This window comes from Phragmites australis, chromosome 3 (genome assembly GCF_958298935.1).
Source record: "Phragmites australis chromosome 3, lpPhrAust1.1, whole genome shotgun sequence".
NCBI classification, from domain to species: Eukaryota; Viridiplantae; Streptophyta; class Magnoliopsida; order Poales; family Poaceae; genus Phragmites; species Phragmites australis.
The window spans coordinates 25,088,005-25,096,225 of record NC_084923.1 but is presented as its reverse complement, the minus strand read 5'-3'; the positions used below and the strand labels follow the sequence as shown (position 1 = coordinate 25,096,225).

Here is an 8,221-nt window from a genome sequence, read left to right as displayed (position 1 = left end):
GGTGTACCTGTTGCTAAGGCGCAGCCCCTTGTGGTCGTTGTAGTCGGACAGCCAACGTCGAATCCACCCCAAATCGAAGTTATCCCCAACTCTCATCGAAGGATCAGGAACAAATCCTAGTGGGTTCCATTAATACTTTTCCCAAAAGTTATGATCAACTCTTTTGCCAGTACCCATCGGTACCTTATACACTTTCGAGGTGTGTGCCGAGAGACCACTACAAAGCATTTACAAAGTCTCTCTCAACATGTGCATATCCACTAAGGTTTCACACACCGCCGCCTGAATACACCTCAACAATGGAAGTCCTCTCTTACGCCTTATGGAAACCATAGAAGTACATCGTTCCATTCTATGCAACCAAATGGTCTACACTATGTTAAGTGTAAAGCAAATTAATCGGCTAGGCCCATCCCATACCAGGCTTGTGGTTGTACTGTTAACTCGGAAAGATCGCTCTATGAGCTAGTCCTTAGATTTGAGCAAGACTACCACAAACCCAACCGTACAACCTGTACCAATCTTGTCCAAGCCACTTGCTGAAATCTTAATTCCATGTTACTACAAAAATTATACTTCCATCTTTTATCATAGTTGCATAAGGCCATTATCATATTTAGTTGAGTCATTATCATGATCACCATCCCAAAGCAAGGGCTAAGCATGTCCTACCCTTCCATAATCAAAATCACAACCATAACTATAGCGATAAGGATGATAAAGGAAAGCTACGGTAAAGCCTAACTTGGAATTCCTATCGATATTAGTAAAGAAAATGAACTATTTATCACTGAATAACGACTGGTTCTACAATTTGCCATCGAATAGGTCTGGTCTCCTTCCAAGGCATAGAATAGCGAGTTTTCTTCCTTTTATGTCATCAGCTCCGTTAGGCAGGTTGTGGACCTCCGTTAGACATTATAAAAAGACCATTTTGCCCCTAATTTAGTATGTGTGTAATTTTCATCATGCCATTGTGAATTACTGACCAAATTTCTGTTGCTAATATGCGGCAAACAAAAGCTACAAGAAATCAACTTTCAACACTCAATTTAAAGTTGAAAAAACAAATTGAATATATATTATACATTCAAATAGCAAGTCAATGGATAGACTTTTGAATGTACAATATATATTCAATTTTTTTATTTTAAACTAAGTGTTAAAAGATAATTTTTTGTAGCTTTTGTTTGCCGCATACTTGCAAGAGAAATTTGGTTAGTTATTCGCAGTGGTATGAGGAAAATTACTCACATAATGCAATATAGGCAAAATGGTCTTTTTACAATGTCCAATGGAGGTCCACGGATGCCTAATGGAGGTGATGGCATACAAGGAAGAAACTTGCTATTTGATGGCATGGAAGGAAACCATACCTATTCGATGGCGAATCGTAGAACAAGTCGCTATTTAGTGATAAATAGTTCATTTCCCCATATTATTAGAATGCATGTTTGTAAAATAAAATATTTTAAAAATTAAAATCAATATAGTCAAGAACACAACTTGTTTTCACAATACTTATATGTGTTTTCAAAGTCTTGATCCTAAAGTCCTTCTAGCTTCTTCGTAACATTGACGTCTACTCGCGAGCATAAGCGAAAAGACAATAAATGAACACCAATATAAAAAAAGAACCAAATAATAAACAGCAAAAAACATCACTCAATAGACTAGGCTTTTCTAGAAATTTTGTTGAAAGAACGGATAAAATAAAAGACTTTCGAAAGATTAAAACATGACAAACAGATTAACTACATGTGAAATTATGTGATTAGGATTTTTTTTAAGAATTTTTTGAGAGCAATCTATTATTTTCAGGATTTACTAGGATTTTTTGGAATTTATTTGAATTATTTAACCCCATAAAACATTAAATAGAATTAATAAATGTCATTAAAACATCATTAAACATTGTTAAAATTATTATCAATTTCATTCTAATTATCAGAAACATTTTGTACTAGAAATACTATTTATTGCGTAATAAAAATTTATGAAGTCAGCCAATAGAAATTATTAAAAAAGGTTAATTAAAATGCTGACTGTGTTCGGTGATGTGGCCAGCCTTAATGCCTATGTGATGCTGACACGGCTGCTCACTGGGCGACACGCCAACAGACAGGCTAACTGGGCCAGCTCATTAACTATGGATCGTCGGATCTAGATCGGACGTCTCGGATTTAATGTATCGAAGGGGTACACGATGATCTAATTTCGTCCGCGCACGCAAGATCGGACGGCACGACTTCTTCCTTCTCCAGCACGGCGGCGGCGGCTTCGATCCCGACGGCGTCTCGCCGGAGTTTGGCAGGAACTATGCTATGGGGCTCGGTTCTTGACGATGAGCGGCGGCACAGAAGTGAGAGACCAAGGCGAACTAACCTAGGGGACGTTTTGTCATCGAAGATCTTCTCTGGGGCTTGGCAACGAGCTATGGCGGTGAGGTTCTTCGGAGCTCGACGGAAGAGGGGTTCCGGTGGTGGTTTTGCATTGATATGTTGGGGGAAACTCTTGGGGTGCTCTGTGGAGGCTCTAGGGTCTTGTATATATAGTCGGGAGGAAAGAGGGGAGGAGATCGAGTACGGTTAGGTTTCAGAAGGAATCTGTGGCGGTTCCAGGTTCTTCTCTAGTTTCAAACGCGCTCAGGGAAAGATAAATTAGGCAAAATATGGCGCGATACATACGGAGACTACCTAATTGATTTATAATAAGGATCCACCTTGGTTTCATCCGGATTTTTGAAAGATCTGGATTCGGCCGGCGGATTTAATCCTAACTCGATTTCGGATTTCGCTCGGGCTCAAATGGAGATAGTTCGAGCTATCTATCTCTTCTAGAAGTTCTGGCGAATCTATTTGGTCGATCTCCTGGTGTCAATCGGCTCTGGCACAGCGGATTGGCTCGGAGTATTCTCGTGCCGCGTTTGTGCCGGAAAACAACAGAGAGAAAGGAGAGGAGAGTGAGGAGGAAGAATATGACGCAGCTGGGCTGGCTCACTGTCGCGCGGGAGATGGGCCGGCTCATCTGGATCATGGTCCAGAGCAAAAGAATAAGGGGAGGCGAGAGGGAGAGAGGGAGAGGAATGGACCGGGATGTAGGCCGGTCAGCCGGGTGGAGAGATGGGCTGAGGGTGTCGGCGGCCGAGGTGAGGTTTCTTTCTTTTTTTCTTTTTCTTTTTCCTTTTCCATTCTATTTCTTTTGTACTTATACATACATATATGTAGGTATATATGCAGTATGTATAATTAATATACTTATAAAAAATCATATATGTATATATTAAAACAATTTGAAACATATATATAACAATTGCAAGCAAAAACAAAACCTTTTATATACACCTTTATGTGTGTATATACTTTAGGTTTTATTTATTTTACTCTTTTAGTCTTCTTTTGTATATAAAAAATTAGATTTTTAATCTATGGTGAAAATCGGGCTTTTACAATAGTCTTTAAGGATAGAACTATAACTAGTAACATTCAAGTTATGCTCATGGGGGTCGTTTAAAAGGGCTTGTTAGCTGTTTGGTATCTCCTGTAATTCTGCTTCTGCTGTGCATTCTACTTTTTATATGACTGCTTGTCATTTGCCTACTTCCTTTGATAACAATGATAATATTTCGGTCATCTTTTTAATACCATTGCCCTGATACATGATTTACTTGGTCTTTCAGGTCTATCCCCAAGTGAAAAAAAAATATGCAAGTAAAATCTGGGTCTTCAAGATAGCTTACTGAGATGTAGGGTTTTGCATCAAATGCTTGGGCGTCTGGGTTGGGGAAAAGGAGTCCTCCAAATTATAGTGCACCTCTTCCAGTGCTGCTTGATTTGATGATGAGGCGTCCTCATGCACAAGCAGGGAAGGTCTGGAATGCCCAATATGTTTGGAGTCTTTCAACATAGTAGAGAACGTGCCTTATGTGCTTTGTTGCGGCCACACCATGTGTAAGAACTGCATCCTATTCTTAATGAACTGCATCCTGCCACCATTCTTCATTTGCTGTCTATGGTGCAACCTTCTATCACTCCGCATACTTTACGATCGGAATAATCTCACATTCCCACACAAAAACTACCTCCTTCTTTGGATGGTTGTGGGAATGAATGGTGAGCGTGCACGATCACGTTCTGCTATTTGTAGTATAATATAGTGCCATATAATGAGCATATACCTTATTCCAACTATAAATATAATATTGCAGAAAGAAGTAAGAATAACAGCAGAAAATACCTCTACAGGAGTACCAACAGTAGCTGAATACCAAGATAAAGCATATGAGTATAATCTGCACAGCAAACTGATAGCAGAAAATAAAACAAAATACTGGGCTCTCAGAATAAGTTAACAATTGGCCCCAAAACATGAAAGTCTTGCTCCCTAATTGTTCTTTCCTCAATATCATAGATTGGACTATTAAAGGGTTTTCATCTAGCTTAGAGAATCTGGACAGACATTAAAATAGTTCTGGACAGTGACTGAAAAGAACCCTATTACATAATTCTTCTAGCCAACAAAGGATCAACCAGGTTGTCCAGCACAAGAGATAATCGCAGAATAGAATGACTGGATATCTCAGAATATATCAACATATATATTCATCACAGAATAAGCTAAGCAAACACTGACTATGTCACAAGCACCAGTTCTAACCTGAGCGCATAAACTTGCAATCAACATACATCCATTTCTGCATACAACTTACTCAGAAGAATTATGACAAGATGTAAACATTAGGGATTTCAGCACACTGCCCAGATCACAGATCTAGCTATTGTACCCATCTATTAATCCAATCTCAATATATCATCATCACAGAGCAAGTTAACAGAATAGGAGGCAGAGAAACTCACAGTGAAAGCTTTGATCGAGATCAAAATGAAGATTGGCTAGGCACGGCTAATGCGCCGCTGACCCAGAAAACCAATCACCCTCCGTTGCCGGCGATGAGAGGAGATCGGAGATACAAAGCCTAGAACCGAACTGCCACTGCAATCCGGATGAGTTTCAGCGTTGCAGCTCTGGCCACCAACAGAGCATTCACTCTCGGGTAGATCACCAAAGAAAACCCAAGATGAGACTCAGGATCTAGGTCTTGATCCAACTCCGAGCTAGAACACAAGGGAGGTAATCAGCCACTTTTATGCCGTCGCACCCAGAGAGTAAAAGCCAGAGAGAATGAGATAGGGGACTTATCCTCAATCCAGAGAGCCGCAGTCTCATCCCTGCGAGATTCCCGCGACCACCCAAAGATCCATCCCTCCTGATGCTGCTGCAACCAGCGCATCCGTCCAAAGAATCGGCCGGAGCGTTGCCGCCGCCAGCCCCCAGGAGCCATCGGACGGAGCGGCCAAGGAAAAATCCCGTCCTGCTTTCCAACCCTAGATAGACCGTATATATACGGCGCCCATACTGGATTGGACCGAAACAGAAAGAAAGGCCAGCCCTGGCAGCCCAACACGGCCCAAAAGAACGTTAAAGTTTGCATAAATTCCAGCACTATTCACAGTGAGCAACATACTCCGTGGCTCTCCTCAAGCAGCAGTAGAGCCAATGGAAATGCATGGTATCCAAACCCCATAAGACGTCCCCTTCCGCCACAGGTTGACATATCGCCGTCCAATGTATAAATCATGCTGGCCATGGTATCCCTCTCCTAAATGAAGAGAGGGTACAAGCTTCGCCTGCGTAAGTCACTGTCCTTCTTGGTCCACCTGACTGCCAAGTTTCCTCTGGTGTTCTTCTCCCTCCTCATGGTGCTCTATGCGATCCCTGCCAGCACAGCGGTCTTGTTATTGTACACTCTTATCACAGTGTTGTTGGCGTTACCCTCATTCTTGATACTGTATTTTGCGTATCCGAGCCAAGACTGGCTTGTTAGAGAAACTTTTCTTGAGATTTCCTTACAAGGCAAAATCTCAGTGCTGTTGTTGGATCTGTGTAACTGAACTCTCTCTAGTATTATGTATCGTGTGTAGGTGTGAATGTTGTTACATAAATTTTGGCTCTGACTATATGTCATGTGAGTGCCCCAAGTATCTACTGAAAGGTCACTCTGTTGCAGGGCAAACCACCAGCGTGCTCTGTTGTTCAGATCTGCTTCATTGCACAATTACTGTGCCTTTGAAGCTGAAGTTCAATAAGACTTGGTAGCTTAACTATCGCTGGAGTGCTTAGGATGCCACAGAATGCGGAGTAGCTATTTTTTTTACCCTGGAATTGCACAAAAAGTTTCTCTCAATTTGTTTTTGGCAAAATGCAAACCGTTTCTTTTATAGCTACTTTGAGGCAGTAACTGGTGAACAAAATTGCATTCTGAAAACCACAGTAAAGTAAACTCGGGACTGGAAAGAATGATCATCGTGACTGCGAGCATCGACATCACAGTACAAAAGGCACGCATCCAGTCCAACTGTCCGTGGAAAGCAAATTAAGCACAAATGTTTCTGGGACATTATTAGAGCTGTGCAACTTGGCAATCTGCAAACCAAGTGGTTGGTTGCTTGGCTGCAGGCAGATGATAGCAGCAACTGATCCAACTTGGCCGTCATGGGTATCTTCACAAATACTCTAGCTACTATCATCTACAACCCAGTCCACAAGTGAGCGATCGGGTTCGCATCTAACTGGTCATCCTCAGTTCACCACTTGGTGATTTCGATGTGCATGGATGGCCAAGGATAAATTCCTTAAAGTTAAAGGAAAGGGATATACGGACCTTCATCTTCCCCTTGTTTCCTCGCGATACTTTATGGAAAATTGTATCTTTAGAATTTGCAATAATGTGATAGGCAAATGACAGGAATGGAACCTGCGTATGGTGGATTCACAATCTACCGCCTTGATCCACTTGGCTCTATCCGTCATATCGGAGATTAGTATCCGACAATATATCCATAATTAAACAGGAGTATATTCGAGATCAAAGATCAAGCAGGAAATAAGATACACGATATATACATGTTTAGACCCCTAATTGGAGTAATACAGTACGTCATGTGTGGATGTAGCCATATATTAATTATTTTGAGTATAAGCAATGTGGTTGAACCTATTAGAATAGAGAGGATTGGATCTAAGCTAATTTAGGGTTGAAATCACCGACTATCTCCAATTGTTAGGGTTTTAGTGTTGCTTGCCTTGAATTACGTATGCATGGATTGTTCCCTCCCTTCCTTGGGATTTGAGTCACCGCCTTATATTGAGGTAGATGTACCATCTTGAATTGAGCCGTAGTTGATAGAGAATTATTTGTCTTGTTGCCCAAGACAAATCAAATGAATCCAATTTGAATACTAATCGTACTCGAATCGGTTAACCCGATCGAGATCTTCCTAATATATGTCTTCGAGATCTCCGAGTATACCAGGTCTCGCAGATCTGAATCCGTAATATCCGGAGTTATTATGGTGTACTCCTTATGTGCATATACTTAATAGTTAGATATTCGACACGTCCCTTATCCAACTAAAGGATTTTATCTTTTTTTCCGATCATCATTGTTCTGCGACTTCTCCATAGATTGAAATTGTGGATGTTGATTTTTGATCGGGACAGCTCCATGTGGAACCTATGTTTGTACATTTTGCTCGTTGAATCACCAACATAGAGGACCTATTCCAAAACACTGTTCGCTTGTAGTTGCCTGTTTTGATACCTGTTCCATTTCGATAGTTACAACATTTCTCAAAAGTCTTCCGCTCGTCTCGAAAAAAGGTTGAATTTTTTAGAGTGGGCAGATTAAACTTCTATCCTAGTTGGATATGTGCATACTAGTTTTGCGTGTTGCAAATCAAATGGTATTGATCTTTCATTCAGGAAATCCAATTACTAATTCTTTTATTATTCTTCTTTCTTTCTCTTGAAACTTTGTTAGAGGAAAACAATAGGTACCTTTCTATTGAATTTTACGCATTTTGTGACAAATGCATTATTTAAAATCTAGCAGAAGACAAAAATGTACAATACATTGCCATATTTGATCCAACAGCTAGCTCTCCATGCAGCCAATGCAGGCATGTATTGTGAAAAACTAGTGGTAGGGGAATAATCTCAGGCTTGATTTATTCAGGAAGTCCTGGAGGCTATATATAGTACAATATACAGAGGGAGTTTATCTCTAAGTCAATTATATCGCTAACTGTACTTTAAATCAGATTATCTATATCTGTACAACAATTGCAACCAACCTGTTGACGTTTGGTACTGTAGCTGATCC

The 8,221-nt window shown here is 40.6% G+C and overlaps 1 pseudogene; it reads left to right on the top strand.

Annotated features, from left to right (window-relative positions):
- Window positions 1-3,743: 3,743 nt before the first annotated feature.
- Window positions 3,744-5,951, top strand: LOC133910612 (uncharacterized; annotated as a pseudogene).
- The last annotated feature ends 2,270 nt before the right edge of the window (window positions 5,952-8,221 follow it).